The following is a 10423-nucleotide window of genomic DNA, read 5'->3' on the forward strand; positions in this document are numbered from 1 at the left end:
CCCTTCCCCTCCCTCCTAGTGTAGTGTTGTGGGTTAATGAACTAGACTGTAAGTGTATTTTTTTGAAGGAAGAGCTGTATAAATAGCATGCAAATGTTGGAGCTAAACAGATTTTATTTCAAATGCTAACTCTACACATAATTAGCTATGTGACTTCATTATTTCCTTAGAAAATAAGAATGATGGCTAAATTTTACCCATTTAGGGTAAAAAGTACAAAATAAATATGGTGAGGGGGTCCCGTTTCTTAGCTATTAAAACATATTAAAATGATAATGATTTTTCAGTTGTTAATTGAACAATTAAATTTCTAATTGTTTTGTTAAAAAAAAGACACTGAGTCATTGCTCTCATAACCCCCGCTACTCAGCTGAGTTGGTTAATTCATCACAATGGACATACAGGCCTCAAACAACATATTCACAGTTATGAGGTTTAAAAAGAAAGTGGTTGTTGTTAAGTGTTGTCACTCCGGTTCTGACTCATAGTGACCCTGCATAGAGTTTCTGAGGTTTCAAATATTTGCAGGACCAGAAAGCCTTGTCTTTCTCCTAAGAAGCAGCTGACACATTCAAACCATAGATCTAGTATTCAATAATAGTGTTTATCATATGGAGTAGTTTACAAATCATGGCTACAAGAGACGTTAAATAATTCATGACACTGCATATATGATATTAGAAAATGATAAGCAGATAGTTCAATGAATCAGAGTAGAAAATTTCTTAATCAATTTAAGTATGGCCTGATAATTTAAGAGTGATAAAAGTGGGATTCCAAATAATTGAGGAAATCTTAGATTATTTGGATATAACAATGATTAGATAACAGGATGTTTAGGAAAAACAAATGTTCTGATATTCTCAGGTTTCAGACAAGATTCATCTGATGTCAGCAATGCTATCCCTCATTCTATGTCCTATTCTGAATTCATCTTGAGTTTCTGGCAGTTCCATCTTGTAGTCCTTTATGAATTATCTTCAGCAAAATTCTACTTGAATGTGATATTAATTATACTACTAAAGTAGTAATTCATGGTAAAATATATGATTGTTTTCTATATCCAATTTTTAAAGGAAAAATTACCTTTCCTTTATAATTTGCATTCAGAAACTGCATCATAAAAGAGTAACATGCATAATTGTTCACTTGTTAGACTATCAGAGATGAAAACTAATAATAGTTCCATTGTTATCCATGGTAAAGGGAAACAAACACTCCAAAAATTTAGTTGAGAGAGAAAAATGAATAAAACTTTAGTCAGAGAAAATTTCTGATAACAATAAAAATTTAGAATAAACACATCCACTCTCCTAAAAAATTATGAAAAGATGGTAGGCTAGAATAATAGTGGATCTTCTCAGCTCTATCATAAACAGGGCACATAAACTAAGTAAAACCTAAACCCCAAAGTTAGAAACTACAACAAAAATAGGTGAAATACAGTGGACAAATTGATACAAACATCTTAAATGTAATCAAACAACTTAAGGCAATGAGTTGCTGGACCTGAGGGCTCAGGACCATATCCTCAGGGGACACTATGGTCAATTGGCATAATATAATCCACAAAGACAATGTTCTACATCCTACATTGGTGAGTAACATCATGGATCATAAAAGCTCATGAGTGGTCAATTATGATTCAGCTATTGTTCTCTCCATGTTTGGGAGAAAGAAGAGTGATGAAAATTAAAGATGCTTGAAATCAATCAGTTCAGTGGACTAATAAAACATGTGAACATCAGTCTGTGACTCTGAGACCAGATGATCTAAATGGTACCAAACTGCCACTACCAACTGCTCTGAAAAGCCTCACATTAGGTTCAGGTTGTTGTTATTAGGCACCATCAAGTTGGTACCAACGCACAGCGACCCTATGTACAACAGAACAAAACACTGCCCAGTCCTGGGCGAACCTCACTATTGTTGCCACGCTTGAGTTCATTGATGCTGCCACTTGGCCAATCCATCTTGCTGGGGGTCTTCCTCTTTTTATCTGACCCTCCCCACCTTACCAAACATGATCTCCTTCTCCAGAGACTGATCACTCCTGATAATATGTCCAAAGTATGAGAGACGAAGTTTGGCAATCCTGACCTTCAAGGAGAACTCTGGTTGCACTTCTTCCAACACAGATCTGTTGGTTCTTTTGGCAGCCCATGACACTTTCAATATTCTCCTCCAACATCATAACTCAAAAGCATCAATTCTTCTACGGTCTTCCCTACTCACTGTCCACTTTTCGCATGCATATGAGGTTCTGAAAGTGCCATAGCTTGGGTCAGGCATACCTTAGTCCTCAAACTGACATCTTTGCTCTTCAACACTTTAAAAAGATCTTGTGCAGCTGATTTGCCTAATACAATGCATTGTCTGGTGTGAGAAAATATGGAACAAAACTTGAAAGTATTTTTTAAAGTATTATTTTTCAGAAAGAGACTGGAGGAACCTAAGACTATGGCTCTGCAACACCCTTCTGGTCTGGAAAGGAACTCACCCTCATGGCCCAATTTTCAGCTAAGCAGTAGATAGGTATATATGAGAGACAACAATACTCTTAAAGTATGCTCATCATAGAATGGTCAATCATTCAAAATGAAAGGACAACATTTACATAAGGACAAATACGAGATGGAATGGAAATAAGAACCCCAGAAAGGAAGTGGGATATCAGTTGTTGCATGGAGGAAATTGTAATCATTGAGATGAAACAAAGTATATGATTTGTTGAATGTAAAACTGATAATTTTATCTGTAAATCTTCATTCAGTTCACAATAAAAATTTTTAATTGATACACAATAAAAAGTTAAAAATAAATAGATGACAAGGTAACTATAGTGGCTGCTATTTAGTGCTGTTGACTTGACATTGACTCATAGTGACCCTGAATAGGATTTCCAAGGAGCATCATTTTGAACCATCAGCCTTACATTTAGCATTCCAGTGCTTATCCTTCATAGCCATACCAAGTCTCAAAAATGTAAGTAAATGAGGACAAATCACCAATATATATATGTATATATATAATTGCATGCTATCTGTATATGTAGAAAGGAAAGGAAGGAATGCATCTTAATGACCTAAAAGGATAAGAACCCCAAAACTCCATCAACATCTTACAGGTCAATTGGAGGCAGCAATTTAAGCTTGGAGGTTTTTTGTTTTGTTTTGTTTTAATATTTGCACATTCCAGTTCCTGGGTGAATGCAAGGGTGTCACAGTAAGATCTAACAGAATGGAGCAATATGCTTTCTGTAAAAACTCCAAATTAACCAAGCAAATGTTCCATCTAAATCAAAGTCCCACAATGACAAGAGAAAGAAAAAGCTGTGAACAGTATACAAATTGAGTAAGACAGTGACAATACAGGCAAAGAAAACAGAAGGTCCAGATAAAAATAAGAAAGAGGAGATTTTATATTTCAGCAAGTACAAACCCAAACTTTAACATCTTATGAAAACAAAAAGTAGATCTAGAATTTTAAGGGACCTTCAAAAACTTCAAGGAAATTTTCCATTACCATTCTAGTCCATTTTTTCATGGATTTTTGAAGCCTCTTGTACAACATTAAAATAAAATATACCAAGCCAATCCTCATTCCTAAAGATTTATAAAAATGAACATCAGTTGATACTAGAAAAGGGGTTAGTTTAAAGCTTGTATAAAGTTTTTGATAAATAGCAAAAAATACAGAACAGGACATTTCTGGCAAGAAAGCAGATGAGGCAGACACTGTATGTAGATCCTCTGTAAGATAAAAGAAACCAAATGAAACAGATATGAATGATAATCTGGAACCCTAAGTGTTAGAAGAAAGAATAGAGAAGAGGATTGAATATTGACTAGGAGTAAAAATTAAATAAAAACAGTGAGGGAGAAGGCATATGAGTAAATGTCGAAAGCCCTCGTACAGTGGGACCATTTTGAGCTTTTGAAAGCAATGTTTCATATAGACAGCTGTTTGAAGATACAAACACTCTCCAGTGGCTGGCAACTAGAAAGGTGAAGTATTTCCTTGCTCCCCACACTGTCCAGGTGACAAGGAGTGTGATCAGCCCTCACCCACCCATTTTCCTGTGACAGTCCCCATCCTGCACAACACCTGCTCACCTAAGTTTTGAGGTGCAAGAACTCTGCCTCATAGGACAACAGAATGTGTAGTGTTTGGTCCTGAACACCACAGAGGGGCCAAGAACTTCCTCCATAACCAGATGGCCCAATTTTAGCCAAATGATAGCAGGTCTATAAGGTAAACAATAATTGTAGTAAGGTATGCATGTTAGAATAATGCAACATTTGAAACCCAAAGGGTAGCATTTACCCAATGACAAAGTTCAGAAGGGTTAGGAAAGAATGAAGAATGGAAACAGGAGACATAGGGGGGAAATGGGATACATGATGTTACATTGAAGATACTGTAATTAATAGTTGTTGGTACTGATGTTGTTATTAAGTGCCTTCCCCTTGTTTCTGACTCATTGCAACCCTGTATAAGATTTCTGAAGAATGACTGATAGTTTTGAACAAACAACTTTGCTCTTAGCAGTCCAGGGCTTACCCTACAGTGTCACATTTAGATGAAGCAAAATGTATATGAATTGTCAAATATAAAACTGATGATGTGCTCTGTAATACTTCGCCCAATTCACAATAAAAGATTTTTTAAAATGCAGAACAGAAATTCTCAAACAGATAGTAAAGCAAACCAGACATTCTAACATGATAACAACCTAAAATTTAAAAAGTAAAATAAGTTACTAAAATAATAGAAGTTATGAAAAAAAACATATAAATCAGAAATTTGAAAGCTAACAAAGATGTGACTGGACTCATAGGCAATATAAATTAAAGAAAAAGTGATTTCAGAAATGAATCATTGTAAAGAACACAAACTGCTAAAGTACTAAGCTTAAGAGAATTACTAAAACTGTGATTTTAAAATTTTTTGTGTGAATTGAATAAAGGTTTACAGAGTATGAAATTGGTTTTATATTCAACAAATCATACACTTTGGTTAGTCTCAATGATTGCAATCCCCTCCATGTAACAATAGTTATGCCGCTTCCTCTCTGTCTTAGTCTTATATTTCCATATCATCCACATTGCCATTCCGTCTCAGCTTTGTCTTTATTTCCATTCCACCCTCTTTTCCAACGCTACTTTACTTTGACCATAGGTAAATGTTGACCTTTGATCTTGAATGGTTGACCATTTCAAAGTGAGCATGCTTGTCTGTTTCCATCCCTATATACTTAACTACCACTTGACTGAAAATTGGGCCTCCAGGATGAGTTCCTTTCCAGACCTGAAAAGTGGCTGAAGCCCATGGTGTAGGGATCCTCCAGTCTCTTTCTGACCAGTAAAGCCTAGCCATTTTTTTTTTTTTTTAATTTTAAATTTTTTCCCACAGTTTTTCCCACTCAATCCCAAACATCTAATGTGATCCTTTACAAGAAGTTAATAGTGGTAGCTGGGAACCATCTAGTCCTTCTGGTCTCAGGATGGCAGAGACTGATGTTCACCTGTTCCATTACTCCATTGGACTAATTGATTCCAAACATCTTCAGTTTTCATTATTCTACTTTCTTTTGATCATACAGTGACTGATAATTGTCCTTAGATCATTGTCCCCTGAGACTGTGGTCCTGAGCCCCCAGGTACAGCAAGTCATTGCCTCAAGGTGCTTTATAATGTCTAAGAAGATTTCAACATTTTTCTCCCCATATGTTCCACTGGAGTGCTGGTGTGTGTTATGCACTGGATTGTAAAGTCAGTTTGATCTGCAAGTCCAATGGTTCGAGCTCACCAGTTGCTCCTCAGAAACCCTATACCGGGTTGCTATGGGTTGGAACCGACTCAATGGCACTTAACAACAACATGCCCCATTGCGTACATAGGTATGTTTATATCAAAGAGTTCAGCAATCATCCTCTGTCAAAACCTTATATATTTGTGTATATACTCCCACTCACCCTCCCATATTCATTCAGCCTGTGTGCCTATATGGAACATCACTATTACAGGTTTGTATATACAAAAGTACTTACCTCTATTCCCTTTATCCTTGCATTCTTCCCTGTGTCTTTACCTGTCTCCGTCATTCTTCTGAAACCTCCCTCCTATTGTATATTGCCTTCTCTGTCATCCAAGTTAACATAAGTCTACCCTCTATCCAATGAATTACTGTCCCTTTCCTTCCAGAACATGGAATGTATGAAGTATGAATCTAGGAAAATTGAAAGTTGTCAAAAATGAAATGGAGTCCATAAAAATCAATAGTCTAAGCATTAGTTGAAATGGACTCTAATTGACCATTTGAATCTGACGTTAATTTGTGTCATCACAGTCAACATTAAGTTAAGGAAACAGTTGTAATTTGAGCACCTTCTAACCTGTCGAGCTCATCTTCCATCACTATATCTAATATCATTCTGGTGTTATTTATCATGTTTCCATAATCAATATTCTGGTGCTAACAATGTTTCTCTGCCTTTCATAAGGTTTTCAGAATTAATCTGAATATTCAGAATTAATCTGCCTCTCCTTCTTTCTAGTCTGTCTTAGTCTGGAAGTTCAGCTGAAACCTGTCCATGCAAATAGATTGTATAGGACACTAACACTGGGAATGGTTAGTTTTACCATTCACTGGGTTTGAAAGGAGTCATCTCAGAAATAGGGAAAGATTACTCCAGGACCATCAAGACAGAAGAGCATGAGCAGAACAATGCTACCTAGAAAAGTGGTGACAGCAGAGACCGTTGCAGAAGCAGCAGCATGAAGGGATTGTTTTGTTTTGTTTTGTTAAGTGCCGTTGAGTTGGTTCCGACCCATAGCGACCCTGTACAGGGTTTCCGAGGGTGTAAATCTTTACGGGAGTAGAAAGCCTCATCTTTCTCCCACAGAGTGGCTTGTAGTTTCAAACTGCTGACCTTAAGGTTCGCAGCCCGATTCGTAACCACTACGCTACCAGAGCTCCTTGCATGAAGGGATAGTTGCTGGCTTTTAGGCCAATGTACTATGTAAAACCAACTGTCTATGGGCAGAAGGATGGCTGGTAGAATGTCCTTTGAGCATTTACAAACTAGCTAAAAGAGCTTTGTAACACTTGCCAGAGCAGGCCAGATGCCAAGGGACCAGATGTCTAAGAGACTAAAGACAAGAGTGAGGCATACCCACATTACAGTAGAGAAGAGGAATTCTTGATTAAAACATTGCTGCATCCTGAGTTTTCTCTGAAGCAAAACTATACCCTGTTCCCTTTCCTAATTAACTCCATAATGTTGAGTATTTTTCTGAGTTCCATGTGATCATTGCATTGGATTACTGAACACAGATATGAAGCAGAAAGTTCTGTGGGAGAGATGGTTGGTATCAGAATAGAGTAACGAATGTTGTTGGGTGGGCGTATGTCTAAACTGCGTGTCATAGGAATCAGTCTTGGGCTGATTTTAAGTTTGATTCTCTTTTACCCTTATGAAACCAGAGGACATCAGACCCAAACAGTTTTTTCAACTAACCACCTTACAGCCTTGATCTTGCCAATTCAGAATTCTTTTTGTTCCCAAACCATGAAGAACATTTGAAAGAACAACATTACAGTTCCTCAAAGATGTAAATTTAAGAGCACGGAATTAGGGTTAGAGAGATGGAAATACCACCTTTAGAAGTGTATTCTCTCACCTAAGTAGAGAATATACTAAGAAAAAATGGCTTCCTATTTTGATATTTTTTGCTTAATAAAAGAAATCCTATAATTCTGTCTACCACTTCTCTGTCAGTTTGTCTGCTGTGGTGGCTTGTATGTTGCTATGATTTCAGATGAACTTGGAGACTAACACAGACTAGCAAGAAGGAGAGACAAACTACTTCCAAATATTTAGTAACTGAAAAACCTATGTGCAGCAGTGGAACTCTGTCAGATATTACAGAATAATGAATATTGAAAATTATAAAGACCACCAGAATATTATTATAGCTCCAGAAGATGAGCCCTTCGGTTGGAAGGCACTCAAAATACAACTAGTGAAGACTGCATTCTCAGAGTAGAGTTAACCATGATGATACAAATGGAGTAAAGCTTTCATACCTTCATTTGATGATAGAGCACAACTCAAAATGAGGAGAAACAGCTGTGAATATCCATTAATAATCAGAACATGGAATGTACAAAGTGTGAATCTCAGAAAATTGGAAGTTGTAAAAATGGAATGCAAACATCAACATCCCAGGGATTATTGTTATTGTTGTTGTTGTTGTTGTTTTTAAGTGCCATTGAGTCAGTTCCAACCCACAGTGACCCTGTTTAGGGTTTACAAGGAAAGGCTAGTGAGCTTGAACCAGTGACCTTGCAGTTCAAATGGTTTTGCAGTCTGGCACATTAACCCACAGCGCCACACCAGGACTCCATCCTAGGCATTAGTGAACTGAAATGAGCTGGTATTGGTCATTTTGAATTTGATGATTATATACTTTACTATGCCAGGAATGACAATCTGAAGAGAAATGGCATCACATTCATCACCAAAAAGAACATTTCAAGATCTGTCTTGAAGTATGATGCTGCCTGTGATAGGATAATATCCATACATGTTACCAAACAAAAATGACGGCTTGCCACTTGTCACTGTAGTCAATCCCAGAGACCAGAGATCCAATCCAAGCTTTGTTAACAGAAAGTCAGCAGTCTGGAGGACAGGGAGAATAATCTTGCAAAAGTGTCCTGCCTCCCTCAGTATAGCTTCGGCAGTGGTGATGCCTGGCTCTCATATCTCTTGTTCTCTGCAAGATTTGGGTGCTTCAATCCACTGCCATTAGTCATGTATATGATTCAGGAAGGTATGGTCAGTCTGGAGGTGAGCAGCAGTTATTCTTCCTATGGAAATCAAGGCAACCAAGGCTATGAACAAGCATCACAAAGCTATTCTGGCAATGGGAAAACAACTGATTTTTCATATGGACAGAATTATGGCAGTTACTGCAGTTATTCACAGTTCTATGGTGGTTATGAAAATCAAAAGCAGAGCTCTATGGCCAGCAATCTTATAATAACCAGGCACAGCATAACTCAGAATCATCAGGAGGCCAAGGTGGAAGAATGCCTTCGTATGACTAGTCAGACTATGATCAACAAGATTCATATGATCAGCAGTCAGGCTGTGATCAACATCAAGGCTCATATTATGAAGAGTCAAATTATGATCAGCAGCATGATTGTGATAATCAAAACCAGCAATCTTAGCATTCACAAAGGGAAAATCACAGCCACCATGCACAAGATGACTGTCATGATATGAGTCGGTATGGAGAAGATAACAGAGGATATGGTGGATTACAGGGAGGAGGTAGGTGGTGTGGGAGATATGACAAGGATGGAAGAGGTCCTATGACAGGATCAAGTAGTGGTGACCATGGTGGCTTCAAAAATTTTGGTGGTCATAGGAATTATGGACCCAGGCCAGATGCTGATTCAGAATCTGATAATTCAAATAATAACACAATCTTTATAGTTGTGCAAGGACTTGGGAAGGGTGTGTCTACTAATCAAGTGGGGTAGTTCCTTAAGCAAATAGGAATTATCAAGACAAACAAGAAGACTGGAAAACCAATCATAAATATTTCCACATACAAGGACACAGGAAAGCCAGAATGACAAGCGACAATGTCATTTGATGATTCCCCTTCAGTGAAGACAGCCATTAACTGGTTTGATGGATTTCATGGCAACATCATTAAAGTGTCCTTCACTACTAGAAGACCTGAATTTATAAGAGGAGGTGGAAGTGAAGATAGGCAGAGAGGCCTTGGAAGATATAAATGTCATGGAGCCTTTCAGGGGAGAGGGATAGACCCCAAAAGGGGACTGGGTTTGCCCTAATCCATCATGTGAAAATATGAACTTTGCTAGAAGGAATTCCTGCAGTCAGTGCAATGACTCAGACCAGAGGACTTCAGTCCCTAAAGAGGAGATTTGCCGTGGCGAGGCTGTGGTGGAGAGAGGGCCTACAGAGGTCGTGGGGGCGGAGGTAGACACTGCGGTGGTGGCTACGGTTGAGACAGAAGAGGGGCGGGATATGGTGGAGACTGAAGTGGTGGCGGTGTCTATGGAGAAAATAGAAGTGGGGACAGAAGTGGAGGTGGATATAGTTGGGACAGACGAGGTGGTTATGGTGCAGACAGAGGTGGTTATGGGGAGATCTAGGAAGGCTATGTCAGAGACGGAAGGGAGTGGGGGTGCTACAGAGGAGAGACAGAGTGGTAGCAGCTACGGAGGAGACCGAAGTGGCTATAGAGGCAAAATAGGAGGAAGAAACGACTACAGAAATGATCAGTGCATCAGACTGTACTGAAGGGTGTTTTGAATGTTCTTTTGTCTCCGATATGATCCATAGTGAAATTGCCAGAGTTTTGCCTGCTATTAA

At 38.3% G+C, this 10423-nt stretch overlaps 1 pseudogene; it reads left to right on the top strand.

Moving 5' to 3' along the window:
- LOC102841171 overlaps positions 1–10203 on the top strand; it is a 68797-nt pseudogene extending 58594 nt beyond the window's left edge.
- Positions 10204–10423: the final 220 nt, after the last annotated feature.

The sequence above is a fragment of the Chrysochloris asiatica genome, unplaced genomic scaffold (genome assembly GCF_000296735.1).
Source record: "Chrysochloris asiatica unplaced genomic scaffold, ChrAsi1.0 scaffold00240, whole genome shotgun sequence".
NCBI lineage: Eukaryota > Metazoa > Chordata > Mammalia > Afrosoricida > Chrysochloridae > Chrysochloris > Chrysochloris asiatica.